General features: G+C 36.3%; 1 pseudogene; it reads right to left on the reverse strand.

The window, feature by feature from the left end:
* Nucleotides 1–359: 359 nt before the first annotated feature.
* Nucleotides 360–982, reverse strand: LOC137952309 (preprotein translocase subunit SCY1, chloroplastic-like; annotated as a pseudogene).
* Nucleotides 983–17890: the final 16908 nt, after the last annotated feature.

Genomic DNA, 17890 nt, shown 5'->3' on the forward strand with positions numbered 1-17890 from the left:
TGGCTGGCAGGTGCTCGTTGACGTCAACGAGCTATGGGAAGGAGACCATATTGTCATCTGGGCGTACCGTCATGGCCCCAACAACCAGCTCGGTCTCATCCTTCAACGAATCCCTCTGTAACTTTTCAACGAGAAGGACGACGAGATTCAAGAAGCCAGTGCGTGCGTAATTTTCTTTCTGAGTCACTGTAATTTTCTTTCAGGTCTGTTGTTCTATGTAAGTTCCAAATTATACGAGTTCTGAATCATAGAAAATTCATTATTTCTATTACTGGTTTTAATTCTTTCTAAAGGGGAAAAAAGACAGCGGATGTATCAATCCCAATAGGAATTTTCAGGAAATTCCAAATTTCCTTTCTTTAGGATACAGAAAAACATGTTTTCATCAGCCCCCAAATTTCAATGTTCTTGTACTTGTGGGATATGATCTCTGCTTGAACTTTTCTTGCAGTATCAGTGGCACATCCAACAAGAATAAGCACGGATGTGCCAGCAAACCCACGAAATGCAGTGGTTTGCCAGAAAGGCCGAACCCAGAACCGATATCCGACTGAGAACCTGCATTCCAAACTTTGTTGCAACGTCAACAAAGTACAGAGCAAAAACTAGGTCTTAAAGAAAGTGGTTCTTAATGTACTTACGGTTTCGATGAAGACAGCTGTGCTCTTGCCAGGTCGAACAAGTGGAATTGAAGCACCCTGCCGCTTCAACTGCTCACTCACATCATTTTTTCAGAACTGAAATCCAGACGCTGATTATACAAAGTGTGGTTTTAGAATCTTTTTTTTGTTGGTGTAAATAAACAGGCTTTCAACATTAGATTGCTTCATTCATGATCGTACACTATGTCAAGAACTTATTTTGATAATACTAGGAATGTAAGGGCCACATCTACATCATACAGACATTTGGAAATATGTTATTGAAGCCTGCATTAGATCATGGTTCTGTTGCCTTTTCCTTCATTTTTATGAACCTCCATTACTGGACCCTCCATAATTTACAGTCTACTCATTTGGTTCCTAAAAATTGGAAGGAAACAACTAGGATGAATGGACAGATAAATAAAAGGATTTCAACATTTTATGGCTTCATTCAAAATGGTACACCATACACAGAACTTATTTGATAACATATAGAATGCAAGAATGTCATATAGACATTTGGAAATATGTTCTTAGAGCCTGATTGGAGCATGGTTCTGCTCCTCTTTCGTTCATTGTTATAAACCTCCATTACAGGACCCTAATTTTACAGTACTCATTTGGTTCCTAAAAATTGGAAGGAAGCAACTAGGATGAAAGGAAGAGATACATACCCAGGGTGCCCATGCTAAGCCATAGAATACCCCCTGCAGGCAAAACATATGTAAGAAAACTCCTTCTCCAAAATGTAAAGCCTTAGAATATAACGTATTGACTCAGCCTAATGTAATCAAGTTTTTGGTCAGTTACCAATACTTACATAAGCAATGGAGGCAATCAAGGCAATACAGAGTACCAGCCTCTCACCCAACAATGGATTGATAATTGGAAGGACCAAAATCTGAATCATTAAATTCGAAAATTAGGACTACAAATTAACTTACCATATTTCTTTCAAAATTTTATTTCACTTATAAATTCAAAGTATGTTTTTCCTCCATGTTGAAATCAAAAGAATGATAAGATAGTAGGCAAAAAATCACCACATGTCGTCATGCTCATAAGTGATATAGAGATATTTGAGTTCACCTAAATGTGAAGAAACTCAAACTGGAACTAGAGAAATTTCTCTCCTTTTTATTTCACACAAGTGAAGTGATATTGGACAGCCAGCTCCAAGTTAAATAAGAGTAGAATAAAAATCAAAGGGCTCTTCACAGAACACAACTTTGTGAGGAACTTTCCCTTCCAACCAACTTATGACCACAAAAATGGAAGTGGCCCTGTTTAATAAAATAACATAAACAACAAAAAATAGTGGCCTTGAGGAGATTTCCCTAAAGAAATTGATTCCTTGAAGGATGACTAAACGCTCAACTTCATTTTTTGAGAATTCCAAGAGAGCCAAACATGTATCTCCACAACTCCCCCCCTCATGTTGCCTTGGAGCCATCATATTGTAGTTTAAAGCAGACAAATGAAGGAGGTAAATCAGGGACTGAGGCTTGGATTTCTAGAGCTAAAAGATACCCTCAATGCCTGAAACAGCTTAGTATAGGTATTTTTAAATGCAAAGGCTCCCAAGTTCATTTATTGGCTTCACCAGGCTCCAAGTTCAATGTTTTGCCTTGACCAGAAAAGGACTAATGGATTTGTCTTTTCCATAATGATCCACTTGAGATTTTATTGACTTAAATATATTCTGTATTTTCTCCATAGACTCTATAATACTGTAACAAAAATAATCTTCCAAAATCCTTCTCCCAGAACTTGAGAAGGGCATGCTCAAACACTGCTTCTTTTAATGCCACATGAATACCAGATATGGATGATTCAATTCCTAATGTGTTCATAGTTTCTCCCAAAGAGTTAAAGCTAAAGAGCAATTATGAGACTTAATGGCGCACTTCTTGGAAGTCAGAAACAAAGTCAGCCTTAATAGCGTAGCAGATATCCTGAAGTTGTTTCTTCCATCTCTCGTACTTTTCTTGAAGTTTCTTCCTCTGTTCCCTGTCGCTCTGCCATGGCCATTTTAACTGAGGCAAAATTTTACACCCTGATCACGGAACCACGATTCTACTTTATTATGTAGGAACTTCATCTTTATGGAAACGCTTCGCCCGAAAAATGCAAGACAAAACCAGCCCCAGAAAGGAATTGAACGACATCGAGAAGAAGAGAATTCCCTGAGTTGGAAATCGGTATATGCCGCCAGACAAATTCGGTTCCTTCAGGGAGGAGGTCTTTCTTATTTGTGAAAACCAATAACTGAAAACTGAAAAATAGGTAGGGGTGGCATCGAACAGTAGTTGTTCGTGCTCATTTAAGTAACTGAACCGAACTCATGTGAGCCGAGCTTCTGTTCGTGAGCTCACGAGCCCACTCGATTACTAAATAAAACCCTTTCGACTTTCTCCTTCCGAGACTCGACAAGGACAAGAGGGAGAGCTTCGTTTTGACTTTCATTTTGATTTCGAAGTTTTTGAAATCAAAACGAAAAAGTTTCATAAACTTTCGACAGCAAAATCGGTGACACAAGCTACCGAGAATGATGTCGATTTTCTTCCTCACAAACCTCATTCTGCCCTATCCCTCAGCATCTTCATCTCTCAACTAACTATAACCGATTTCTGGTGTTGCTGACAGAAGAAATTTGACCTAAAAGATCAGTTTGTCCAGTTTTTTATTATGATTTTGAGCTCCTCAAGGTTCGACTTTGTGTTTTTTTTTTTCTTGTATCTTCTGTTTTTGTTTCCAATGCTTGTTAAAAATCGGCCTGTGTTATCTCTTCTGTGGTTATTTCTTGTCATGTTTGCTTTTTAGTATGTTACTAATGAGTTCTTGTTTAACTTTTTATGATAATTTTGTCAGAGACGGATGAAATCAAATGCTCTTTTTATCAGTTTTAGATGTTATTAAATGCTTAAACATGTTGAACGGGCAAGATCCTGCTTGGTATGTGTTGTGTATAGTGGAAGGCCAGAGGACCCAGTTGGGTTACGATCCTGAGTGATATTTTGATTAAATTTTCTCTCTTGAAGTGTGCTTTCAACTTTCAAATGCCACTAATTGTTTCATAATGAGAATAAGTATTAAAAATTACAGCAAAAAGTAAATACTTTTAGAGAGGTGAGCATACCTGAGAGCAGAACAACGGGTGGAGGAAAAGAGTATGAGTGGAGACGATCCTCTTCTCAGTGTTCGAACTCTTAGGCAGGGTTAGTCAACTTGCAGTCCGAGATGATCTTCAACCGCATGACGCCCTTCAACACTTGAAGACGTTAGTGGAGTGCAAATGACATTTCATCTGGATGTAGGGGATGAAGCGGTCCTTCATCTCCAGGGTTTAAAACCATTTCACTTCCTAAATTCTGATCACAGTATGTCTTCTATGATTTCCCCAGTGCGGCCGAGTTCATTGTATTTAAGCTCAAGATATGGGAAAGATTAGTCAAGAAGATATTTCACCTGTATTGGAGTTTGATGGGCTAGATGTTGACCAATCTGGAACTTTTACAGCATCTGATTTACTTCTGGCACAATCCGCTCCACCAGGAAGCTAAGTTCTAGTTGATTTACCTATGTTTTCATTAACCAACTTCTTACAGATGAAAAGCACTCTCCAATCACTATTGATATCCTTGTACATTTGCAATTTAGCCAGAGTTTGATTGTTCGAGTCACACCAATTCAAACTGAGTCTCTCTCAAGTCATGCTCAAGACCGGTTCCCCACCTCCACAACAGCGCCGACCTCTTCAAAAACCAAGTTAACTTACCTAGTGAATGAGTTGTAGAACCATAGTTGAGACAATCTCGAAAAAAAATTTTGGTGTGATGTCCCACAATATATTTTTCCTTATCCATAAAGCTTTTATATGTACGTTTATGAAGGCAATAACAATTTCTATTTTTCTTGAATTGCTCCTAAATCCAAGACTGGAGCTGCCTAAAAAGCCAGAGGCAGAATTCTTTACTTTTGAACCTTTAACATGTATCAATAAGGGGAAAGAAGGCACGGAGGGAGAGAGAGAGAGAGAGAGAGATGTAACTCATATGTAAGCTTCATCTTGAATTTTGGATGGATTGTACAAATCTGACAGAAAAGAAATGGACGATACAGATAAGGCTTCAATCTCAAATTTCAATCCTCTTTGTAGCATGTATTCTAGTTCCACTCTGTCACAAAACCAAAAATTAAAAGCATGAAAAGCTATTTTCAAAAAAGAAGAGGACATGCTGGTAAAGAAATGGAAAATCGAAATTTTGTTTGTCACATTTCAATTTTATTACTATATTAAACTTCATATTTAAGTCTCTGGTAAATAAAATATAATTAAAGTATGAATTTGATTAATTAATTACTTTTAATTTTGTGAAAATATATTATTAATTAATACCATGTAAAAAATTTATCTTATGTTATTAATATAATAATTTTTTATTCATGAATCATATTTAGTTTTTATTTACTCTATTGTATTTGTGATATAATAGTAGTAATTAAAATCAATGGTTTTAAATTTCGATGATAAAGATGAAGATGAACTTGTCCACACTAACACCCTATTTCGAAGATTTAGAAGATGAACTTGTCCACACTAACACCCATTTCGAAGATGAAGATCATATAGATGCATGAGATGATGATGAAGATCATGTAGATGCATGAGATAAAGATGAAGATCAAATTTTCGTTTTGTTGACTAGCCCCCCCTTAGGCAAGTGCGAAGATGAGATCATGTAGATGACTGACCTGATCTTCATGTTGGAGATGAACATGAACTTCAAAAATCCGTTTTGTTGACTAACCCCCCCTTAAAGAGTCTCATTTGAAAATTGATGTCAGCATGCGGAGATATCATGGATTATTATAAAAGGGCCTGAAAAATCTGAGTCATGGAATACCGTAGAAGCAGTGAGCAGATTTTCATAGGCACCTATTGCCTGTTGGATGTTTGGCAAATACCTAATTGTTATTCCGATTGGCAAACAGAATGTGTTGGCCTACTATATTTTTTCAATATCAGGTTGAGGCTGCATTAAAAGAAAAAAGTTGGAGTTTATAAATGTATATTAGATTTATAGTTTTTGTTTGGGTGATAGTAAATTTGATATTGATATTTTATTTAAATCTGTGTTCAATTGAATAAAGTTTATGCATACTATTATGCAGTGTTTATGAATAATTTTATGAAGTTTATAGATAATTTAATGTAGGTTTATGTACAAAGGTCATGCCCTATTTTTAGCAAAATTTATGCATGATTTCATGTATAATGTATTTGATATATATTTTATGCAAAGTTTTAAATGGAGGTTGGAGTTCGAACGCGATTCGAGCTCAAGCTTGAACTCGATTAAATTTATTGGGTTTGAGGTCGATTCCAATTTTAGACTCAAGGCTGGGCTCGACTCGAGTTTGAGTTCGAAGTATTTAAATCAAGCCTAACTCGAACATATGTAGGTTCAAATTCGGCTCGACTTGATGCCACCCCTACCACTGCTTTTTTTTAGTTCAACCCCATCAGACAAATGAAAATGGTAGTTTATTGGAAAAAAATGAAACTATCATAGAAATTCAAATAAATAACAAAAATAGTACTCAAGTGGATACGGTAGTCTCCCTTGCACACACAATATTTCTTTTGTAGGAGCAAAATAAAAAAATGAGTTCACATATTTTAGGAAGAAAGATTTCCAAAAAAAGGGACGACATTGTGGTAAAACTTTTAATTATTTTTATGTATATTTTCATGTAATTTCTCTTATATCAAGTAGATGAATCAATGAAACATAAACTATTGATGCACAACTTCCACATGTGGTGTTTAAGTGGGTGAATTGGAAGTTATTCACTATAGGGTCCATATTGTCCATAAACTGCTTCAAATGAGTTCACCAATTAATTGGTTATTTCAGCCCATTGGCATCAACAAACCCTCTAGGAACCGATATTTGTTTTATATTTGTTTTAAGCTAACTTTTTTCCAAGTAGGGATATCTAAGTAATTTTGGTCAACCCTAGAGTATCTATATTTTAACTTGAAATCAATGGTTCAAATCGTCGACATTGATCAATATCAAGATTGCAGGAAACCTAATTGCCAGTTGATCGACGGTCTAAGTTATAACTCTCAACAATAAAAGCATAAAGCTTTTGTCAAAAAGTTAGTCAATTATCAAAATTAAAGTTTTTGTTAAAATTTAGATCAGTTATTAAGATCATAAGTTATAATCAGTGATTAAGATGAAGTAGAATGTAACATATCAAAAGCGACCCACATGTCTCGGATGGCATTATGGTAAATAGAAAAATTATTTAATTAAACGTAGTATAACTTTGTAATTATATAAGCTGATGTCTTTCTGTTCTTTCTCTCCCACAAGTTAGGATTTAAACCACTACAAAGAAGGTCACAATTAGGACAACTATTTAATTAAAGATTTTGTAATCAAAAGCTCCATCCAGCATGTACGTAACAGTTTCAAAACCTGAAAACAGAGCAGACGTACACAACCCGGTAAGAGTTAACAGAAAACAGAGAAGCCGAGAAGAATTACGATAAACAAAGCCACGAAATGGTTGCCTGACCTCAGTGTGGATTATCTATTTTGAAAGTTTTTTTTAACTCATTTTAAAATTTTAGTTTATCTAAGACTTTATATTGAGATTGAGTCTAAAATCTTTCTTGGCACTTGACTTCAGATCATAGGACTACCCCAATGCAGTGTAAACGACTAAGGATAATTGTTGAGATTTCCCCTCCTAATGGTCTATCTCAATTCCCCTTTCTCTCTCTCTCTTTTTGTCTAGTGCCTTCATTTAGTAGAGTTCAATTTTATGTGCAGGTTTGAGGCCAGTGGAAGCCCCTGAGATATGGGAGCGTATTGCATAAGCTTGAGAAAGCAAGCTTTTTCATCATATATATATGAATACTTCTAAAATTGCTTTATGCTTTTTTGCCTTTGTTGATATTCTTGCTAGGTGTATGTTTTTGTTAGGGTAATAAACATGATTGATGGATTTTCATATCAATGCTATATTTTGCAGTACTTATTTTTTTCACAAATGTGATGAGTATTTTCTTTGCAAGTACCTTGAGGTGTTAGGTGTAAATATAACTAGCTACATTGAGTTGTATTGTTTCCATTTTCCGAGGGGTTGTTGCAGTTTTGTAGAATTTTCTGCTCCTTACCATCTTTTTGTTTTTTCTTTTTTGTGGGTAATAGAGGAGAGGACACACCACCCTCCCCCTCTCATTCATCACTAGTTGTACCCTTTGGTTCATCGAGAAAGAGAGGGTAGGTCCCTTCCCCTGTCACAAATATAACTCTTATTTCTCAAAAGGCAAGGCAGGCCTCACTAGCTACGCACGAAGTAGGGAGGAGCAAGGACTTCTAACTTGCCTCCAAAAGAAGCTGTCACCACTCATTCCCAGTGGCGCCTGGTCCTTTTTTTCTTCTTTCATTCCATTTTTCCTCTTTCACTAAAGCTTCTCCCCATCTCCATCGTCGTCTCCGGTGATGATGTAGCTATCTGGTTACCATTATATTGCAAGGTATGAACAAGAAGAACAACCAAAAAATAAGCATGAGCATTCAAAATATAAAGTAATGGATATCCACGGCAAGATATATTTACGAAGCCTCAAAATAGGCTTTTATGCTACTGCCCTCATGTGAGTCTTGTATCTGTGAAACTGGGGACATTTCTGTTTGAGGCGCCATAGGTTGGATTAGAGGCATTGGGTGAGATTTTCTCTATTTTTTAACTCATTTTAAAATTTTAGTTTATCTAAGATTTTATATTGAGATTGAGTCTGAAATCTTTCTTTGCACTTGACTTCAAATCATAGGACTACCCTAATGCAGTGTAAATGACTAAGGATAATTGTTGAGATTTCCCCTCCTAATGGTCTATATCTGTCCCCCTTTATCTCTCTCTCTCTTTGTCTAGTGCCTTCATTTAGTAGAGTTCAATTTTATGTGCAGGTTTGAGGCCAGTGGAAGCCCCTAAGATATGGGAGCGTATTGCATAAGTTTGAGAAAGCAAGCTTTTTCATCATATATTTATGAATACTTCTAAAATTGCTTTATGCTTTTTTGCCTTTATTGATATTCTTGCTAGGTCTATGTTTTTGTTAGGGTAATAAACATGATTGATGGATTTTCATATCAATGTAATATTTTGCGGTACTTCTTTTTCTCACAAATGTCTGATGCTATTACAGAGCCTATAGACGACTATTTTATGTACAAGTGCCATCAGGTGTTAAGTGTTTATATAACTAGCTACATTGAGTTGTATTGTTTTCATTTTATTGAGAAGACTTTGTGGCCTAACGGTATGGCACAAGGCAACTAGACATCTGAGTTCAAATCCCAGAAAAGTCATATTACTCTTATTGTGTACTAAATATTTTTTATTTTCTTAGCCAACTATTTAGTGATATTGGTTTGAGCTTTCAACCATAGATTTTTTACTTAACATATTTTTTCTTGTATTTCTATTGTTCAACCTCCTAAGAGCAATTATTTGCAAAGATTTTGACACAAATGACTTGTAAGACAAGTTTAGCTAGAAAAAAAAGTTAGCTATTATTGGAAGATACGAATATGTTGGGGTGTCATTTATGTAATTAGTTTATGTTTTTGTCGCTTCTTTACTCTTACTGGGATGAAGGGTATAATTGTAATATTGGTATACAAATAGGTCTTAAAGGGGAGGGTATGGAATAAGTCCATTACCCTATTCTTCCTCCTCTTTTATCCAAATTCGTCACTCTTCTCCTCCTCCTACTCTTCTTCTTCTTCTTCTCACCCCTTAATCCTCTTCTACTTTTATTATACATCATGGAATTCTAAGTTTCAACATGGTATCAAAGCTTGCAATGACTTGACATGGAAAAGGAGAAGGAGATGGAAAAGAAAGGGAGGAAGAAAAAGAAAAAAAAAAAAAGGAGTTTCTCATTTTTCCTTTAGTTTTCTTTCCCAATTCATGTATTTCATTGGATTTTTAACTCTCTTAATGTACATTTTATATATATAATTATATATCTTTGAAATTTTATTTGAGTCTAGTTTGCTACTTGAAAAGAATCATTGAAATCAGATTTTTATAGAAAGAGAAATCACCATTTGAAGCAGCAAAGGTCAAGCAAAAGAAAAGATTCATGCGGCAGTAGAATGCTTCAATGTTTTAGTCATTTTTTGCCATCAAGAACGAAACTTTATATGAAAAATTGTATATATAAAGAAATATCTATAAGGCTATTTTCTTACCTATTCAACCAATTCTCAATCTGAGTTTTTTATATGGATATATCGATCCCGGAAGAGTTAATAGTCATGTTGGCTAAAAAAGAAAGAGTACTTAGTTCGGCCAGATTACAGAGACTGAAATCTATCAGATTATTTATCTCAAAAGAAATATATTTTTTGAAGAGGAGTTATTCTTAGATGAAAGGTATTTAAGTCTAGTTTTATAAAGAGAGTTTTTTATGTCAATCTGATCTATATTTAAGGAGATATTCGCATTGGAAGAATCAAAGGTCATGCTGGTATCCAATTGCAGGCAAAGATCCGAATTTAAGTCGAATTTGTTGCTTCATTTTTGTAGTTTTTGTTAATGATCAACCATATCAGGAAAGTATCTCATGATCTACCCTTAGAAAGTTTTTATTTGTTAACTAACAATATTAGGAAAGAATCTTTAGAAGATCATCTTATTTTCTTTAACTTTCCTAGATGTATTTTCTGTAACTTTCCTTGATGTATTTGTCAAAGAGAAAAAGCGTTCATATTATGAATTATGGCAAGTTCCAAAAAAAGTAGTTATTTAATGCTGAAAATTACAGAAGTATCTATGTAAGGAGATTTTGATCTAGGTTCAGATTCAAAACGCTTGTTTCTTCTCTAGTTATGAGAAATCCTTGCAACATATTAACATCACATTGGAGAAATACTCGGTGTACTTATCCCCTTATGAAGTGAGCAACCTCGCTTAACCTATCAAATCCTTTCAAGCTATAAATGGTCTAGCCTCAAGCTTTGCCTTCAATCTTTTATCTTGCCTTTTGGAATCGGTTTCATTCTATAATTACATCTCTAAGCATGAACTAGATTCAGAAATGGGACACTTATGTCATTGACTGCTAATTAATTGGTTTAATATGGCTACCTCTCGGTTAGGTGTCTGAATTAATCACCGAAGCAGTAAGCGTGGAAGCAACATCCACTATTGTTTTATTCACTCTTCTCTATTTTTTAGATGACCTTCCTGCTGCTTTCGGAACCAGCAACACTCAGAGCAGTTATTTTTTTTGAGAAGATTAACAACACTTGGTTCAACTTATTGGCAGCTTATTACTCAGTTCTAACTTATTATTCGGTGCACATCTTCCTTATTCAAGGATGGACTCACTGTGGATTATTTCATGTGTATTTATTATGTGTCTTTATTATTCTTAAAAACTTTCATTATTTGGTATGTGTTATTTGGACATTGGCTCATTACCGCAGCTGCTATTGTGTCTCATTGGTTGAGACATTATTATTGAAGGACTACTCGGTTGCTTGCCTTAGGTTCATTATTTGCTGACTATTGTCAGCATTGGTTCATCTGATGAAGAATTTAAATTCCTTACGAAAGTAAAGCACATGATGACCCGACTTCTGCAACTTATCTTCCTCATTACCCATTTCCCTTTGGCAGTGTTTCTCCTACCATATTTTATTTGACTCTTGTTTACCCCCTTTGGCCAACCCTTTTTGGTGCATGTTATGGTTGGTCCTTTATATATATATATATGGGTGTTTTTAACTCTATTAAGACTTTTTATTGGTACCCTTGGGTTTTTTATCGTCGTCTTGTGAATGAGGGGCATTACCCACTTTAGTGATTATTATCACTATATTTGTTTGGAATCATTTGAGGTTGGTGTCAACTTATGTTTTATCACCCATTTCTACCCTTTGAGAGTCTGTGCCCGATTTCGTACGTATCCTTGGGACACCATGATGGAGGAAATTTTTACTATATTATGTTATTTGTTTTAAGCTGGGATCACTACCATTGCCTCCCAACTTGAAGGGGAGTGTTGGAAGATATCAATATGTTAGAGTGTCATTGATGTAATTAGTTTACGTTTTTGCCTCTTTTTTACTCTTACTAAGGTGAAGGGTATAATTATAATATTAATATTTTGTCATTTATAAATAGAGCTTAAAGGGGAGGGTTTGGAATAAGTCCATTACCTAATTCTTCTTCCTTTTTTCTCCAAATTTGTCACTTCTTCTTCTTCTCACCCTTAATCCTCGTCTACTTTGATTATACATCATGAAATCCTAAGTTTCAATATCTATCTGGTTGATTTATGTTTTTTTACAACTTGGTGAGAATTTGGACCAATGGCCAAATAAATCTCACCCTCATTCCTTGACAAGCTCATGGGTGCCTTACTAGTGCATGCAAAAAAAGGATTTCTCCATTCCAGAAGTTAAAGAAGATGTTTCATCACATCTCGCAGGATGGTAATCCTCCTGGATAGAACCAGTAGGTTCAACATTCATGACCAAATGACAATGGTCCAAACGAGGCTGCACATGAGTGTTTGGCTCCCGCCTAACGCTTTGCATAAGAAAAAAAAAAGGAAAAAAAATTCTAGAGTAGTAAAAAATAATACACAACACACAGGTGAACTTACTAAACTTTCATGTTGTAAATTCAAACATAGTTCTAATATCATTTGATTTACGGTCACCATCATCTTTATTGGTTATCTATTAATCATGGATATGCCTGTTATTTATTTAAAATTTGAGGACATTTTCTCATGCAATAATATATTTTGTAAGAAACTCTGAACATACAAATAAACACCAAGAGGCCTTTTCCACATAAGAGCAAAGAAACTAAATGATTTTGTTGGGAATCGAACCTAGATTCTCAAGTTAAAGTGGTGCCTTGTCCGTTAGGCCACAAAGTCTTCAACGACTCTTAACTCTTCAATTACAAAATTCATGGACCGTCCAATAGATAAATAAAACGCAGGAGGAAGGATTGGGTTCAAATGGTATTGCATTTTAAGACATATAGATATTATACCTTGGAGGAGATTTGTCATTGCAACAATTTCTAAACATTCAACCACGCAATATGATTTTGGGTCCATCAAGAATACCACCTACAAATTTTATTTCAAATCAAGGTTGGAAATCTCAACCATGTCTACGATTATGCTTTAGAAATCATGTTTTTTTTATATTTGATGTTTAACTAACCCTACCTTAAGCTAGAATTTCAGATAAAGCATGTGCCTTCTCACAATCTCACTGGCACATGCAGTTTTAAAATAATTACTTATCAAATTTTATATTTTTTCTTATATTAAAGTGAAGGTAATGAAATGAAATGTGTAAGATTTTTTAAAACCAGAAATTAATATTTTAAAAAAATTAATTACAAAATAACCTAAATTAATATTTTTAAAAGGCAAACTAACGTGGATAGATTACGTAGCATTTACTGACATTGCAAATGACATGGCTTACCAATGACGTGTTGGGTGACATGGAGTAAGACTCTTTGGGTGATGATGTGGTGTGATAATATGGTAACTCTGTCTGAAACTGACGAATTCCACATTTTCCAACTGTTTTTTCTCGGTTCCGAAGAAACCAGGAATCAGTCCGAACTAACAACAAACTAAATCAAAATAGATTCAACATTTATGATTACTAACTGGCATCAGTAGAATCCGAGTGACAGTTGCCAATTTAGGCAACTGTCTTTCCTGATTGGATTTGAATCAGAATCAGGATGCAACTACAAGTAATTTGCCGCGTTGTAAACCGTTTAAAATCCGCCCCATTCTCTTCGGTTTTACCTTCTTCCAGAGACTGCAGTGAGACTGAGATGGCAGAGAGTGGGAAAAGAAAGCGTTGCCGCAAGGTCGTTACAGACGAAGAAGCTGACTTACTGGCGTTTCTTGAGAAGAAGAGGCTGAAGCTAGAAGAGGAAGAGCGGCAGCCGAAGAGGAAAGCGGAACCGGAGTTGCTGGAATCACTTGCTAAGCTGTACAGCGATTTCACTGAGCCCGTATGGCTGGGCCAGAAGAGGATCACCAAGACGGACATACATCGCCATCATCAGAGGTTCTTCATCCCTCGCTCCGTTGTCCAAAAGCTGAAGCCTCACCTGAAGTGTTGGGAGAGAGGTGAGATCGAACCCCACGGTGGTTCGGGCATTTACGTCTCCGTGATGGATCCCTTAGGGTGGCGAAGGGAGCTGAAGTTGAAGCGGTGGCCGAGTCTGCAGCAATGGACTCTCCTTCATGGCTGGCAGGTGCTCGTTGACGTCAACGAGCTACGGGAAGGAGACCATATTGTCATCTGGGCGTACCGTCATGGCCCCAACAACCAGCTCGGTCTCATCCTTCAACGAATCCCTCTGTAACTTTTCAACGAGAAGGACGACGAGATTCAAGAAGCCAGTGCGTGCGTAATTTTCTTTCTGAGTCACTGTAATTTTCTTTCAGGTCTGTTGTTCTATGTAAGTTCCAAATTATACGAGTTCTGAATCATAGAAAATTCATTATTTCTATTACTGGTTTTAATTCTTTCTAAAGGGGAAAAAAGACAGCGGATGTATCAATCCCAATAGGAATTTTCAGGAAATTCCAAATTTCCTTTCTTTAGGATACAGAAAAACATGTTTTCATCAGCCCCCAAATTTCAATGTTCTTGTACTTGTGGGATATGATCTCTGCTTGAACTTTTCTTGCAGTATCAGTGGCACATCCAACAAGAATAAGCACGGATGTGCCAGCAAACCCACGAAATGCAGTGGTTTGCCAGAATGGCCGAACCCAGAACCGATATCCGACTGAGAACCTGCATTCCAAACTTTGTTGCAACGTCAACGGTTTCGATGAAGACAGCTGTGCTCTTGCCAGGTCGAACAAGTGGAATTGAAGCACCCTGCCGTTTCAACTGCTCACTCGCATCATTTTTTCAGAACTGAAATCCAGACGCTGATTATACAAAGTGTGGTTTGAGAATCCTTTTTTTTGTTGGTGTAAATAAACAGGCTTTCAACATTAGATTGCTTCATTCATGATCGTAAGGGCCACATTTGGAAATATGTCAAGAACTTATTTTGATAATACTAGGAATGTAAGGGCCACATTTGGAAATATGTTCTTGAAGCCTGCATTAGATCATGGTTCTGTTGCCTTTTGATTCATTTTTATAAACCTCCATTACTGGACCCTCCTTAATTTACAGTCTACTCATTTGGCTCCTAAAAATTGGAAGGAAGCAACTAGGATGAAAGGAAGAGATACATACCCAGGGTTCCCATGCTAAGCCATAGAATACCCACGTGACATTCTGGGTGTAAGACTGCATACAACCATTTCAGAAAGTAATATTCCTCGTATTTTTATGATTTACATGTTAGGCATGTATCATAGTCTTCTTATTTAACTGGAATTGACTGCAACATAACCAAATAATTCAAGTTAACACTCCTCATCAAATACCTGCTTATGAAGGTAAAAAGAGTTGTTCACCTATTGAAGATAGGTGTTTGCTTGAAATTGCAATTCGGTGCAAACAGGGGATTTGTCTCCAAAGGCCACAGATGTGTTCCTGAAGTATCCTATAAGATCAATCCAATGTCAACAACTTAAATATAATTTACTCATATGTACTGCAAAGCTTTGATTATCCCTTGCCCTCAGCGTCTCGTCCTGCTTTTGAAGCCTTTGCTATTTGTTGTCTTGCCAACTCCAGTGAGAGCCTCTCCTCAGCGAGTTCCTGTACTCAACAATAAGCAACTTGGCTCAGAAATGCCGAACATGAGAGCTGAGTTTTAAAGGCAAAAAATATAGATGCATATGCCAAAGCTCAAAGGGGTCTCAAATGTCATAGAATAACAGTATTCCTCTCAGTTTATTTAATTTCACATGCTTCATTTATAAGGGAGAGTATTTGTGTCAGTTGCTCTCCAACACTTAAGTTGCATATAAGATAGAGCAATCATCTAACCATATTCTTGTATCCTATCCTCTTGTACGAGAACCTCCCTTGCTTCTCTTCTTATTCAAACTCTTATTTTCTGGTTTCTATTTCTTCTTTGGTTCTCTCCTTTTTATTTCACACAAGTGAAGTGATATTGGACAGTCAGCTCCAAGTTAAATAAGAGTAGAATAAAAATCGAAGGGCTCTTCATAGAACACAACTTTGTGAGGAACTTTCCCTTCCAACCAACTTATGACCACAAAAATGGAAGTGGCCCTGTTTAATAAAGTAACATAAACAACAAAAAATTGTGGCCTTGAGGAGATTTCCCTAAAGAAATTGATTCCTTGAAGGATGACTAAACGCTCAACTTCATTTTTTGAGAATTCCAAGAAAACCAAACATATATCTCCACAACTCCCCCCCTCATGTTGCCTTGGAGCCATCAAATTGTAGTTTAAAGCAGACAAATGAAGGAGGTAAATCAAGGACTGAGGCTTGGATTTCTAGAGCTAAAAGATACCCTCAATGCCTGAAACAACTTAGTATAGGTATTTTTAAATTCAAAGGCTGCCAAGTTCATTTGTTGGCTTGACCAGGCTCCAAGTTCATTGTTTTGGCTTGACCAGAAAAGGACTAATGGATTTGTCTTTTCCATAATGATCCACTTGAGATTTTATTGACTTAAATATATTTTGTATTTTCTCCATAGACTCTATAATACTGTAACAAAAATAATCTTCCAAAATCCTTCTCCCAGAACTTGAGAAGGGCATGCTCAAACACTGCTTCTTTAATGCCACATGAATACCAGATATGGATGATTCAATTCCTAATGTGTTCATAGTTTCTCCCAAAGAGTTCAAGCTAAAGAGCAATTATGAGACTTAATGGCGCACTTCTTGGAAGTCAGAAACAAAGTCAGCCTTAACAGCGTAGCAGAGATCCTGAAGTTGTTTCTTCCATCTCTCGTACTTTTCTTGAAGTTTCTTCCTCTGTTCCCTGTCGCTCTGCCATGGCCATTTTAACTGAGGCAGAATTTTACACCCTGATCACGGAACCACGATTCTACTTTATTATGTAGGAACTTCATCTTTATGGAAACGCTTCACCCGAAAAATGCAAGACAAAACCAGCCTCAGAAAGGAATTGAACGACATTGAGAAGAAGAGAATTCCATGAGTTGGAAATCGGTATATGCCGCCAGACAAATTCGGTTCCTTCAGGGAGGAGGTCTTTCTTATTTGTGAAAACCAATAACTGAAAATTGAAAAATAGGTAGGGGTGGCATCGAACAGTAGCTGTTCGTGCTCATTTAAGTAACTGAACCAAACTCGTGTGAGCCAAGGTTCTGTTCGTGAGCTCACGAGCCCACTCGATTACTAAATAAAACCATTTCGACTTTATCCTTCTGAGACTCAACAAGGACAAGAGGGGGAGCTTCGTTTTGACTTTCATTTTGATTTCGAAGTTTTTGAAATCAAAACGAAAAAGTTTCATAAACTTTCTTCTAAAACTTTCGACAGCAAAATCGGTGACACAAGCTACCGACTTTGACAAGAATGATGTCGATTTTCTTCCTCACAAACCTCATTCTACCCTATCCCTCAGCATCTTCATCTCTCAACTAACTATAACCGATTTCTGGTGTTGCTGACAGAAGAAATTTGACCTAAAAGATCAGTTTGTCCAGTTTTTTATTATGATTTTGAGCTCCTCAAGGTTCGACTTTGTGTTTTTTTTTTCTTGTATCTTCTGTTTTTGTTTCCAATGCTTGTTAAAAATCGGCCTGTGTTATCTCTTCTGTGGTTATTTCTTGTCATGTTTGCTTTTTAGTATGTTACTAATGAGTTCTTGTTTAACTTTTAATGATAATTTTGTCAGAGACGGATGAAATCAAATGCTCTTTTTATCAGTTTCAGATGTTATTAAATGCTTAAACATGTTGAACGGGCAAGATCCTGCTTGGTATGTGTTGTGTATAATGGAAGGCCAGAGGACCCAGTTGGGTTACGATCCTGAGTGATATTTTGATTAAATTTTCTCTCTTGATGTGTGCTTTCAACTTTCAAATGCCACTAATTGTTTCATAATGAGAATAAGTATTAAAAATTAAAGCAGAAAATAAATACTTCTAGAGAGGTGAGCATACCTGAGAGCAGAACAACTGGTGGAGGAAAAGAATATAAGTGGAGACGATCCTCTTCTTAGTGTTCGAAC

The sequence above is a fragment of the Aristolochia californica genome, unplaced genomic scaffold, assembly GCF_029961685.1.
Source record: "Aristolochia californica isolate CCGP_79_NKW_82.1479 unplaced genomic scaffold, dmAriCali1.0.hap1 SCAF_1, whole genome shotgun sequence".
In the NCBI taxonomy this organism is placed as follows: Eukaryota; Viridiplantae; Streptophyta; class Magnoliopsida; order Piperales; family Aristolochiaceae; genus Aristolochia; species Aristolochia californica.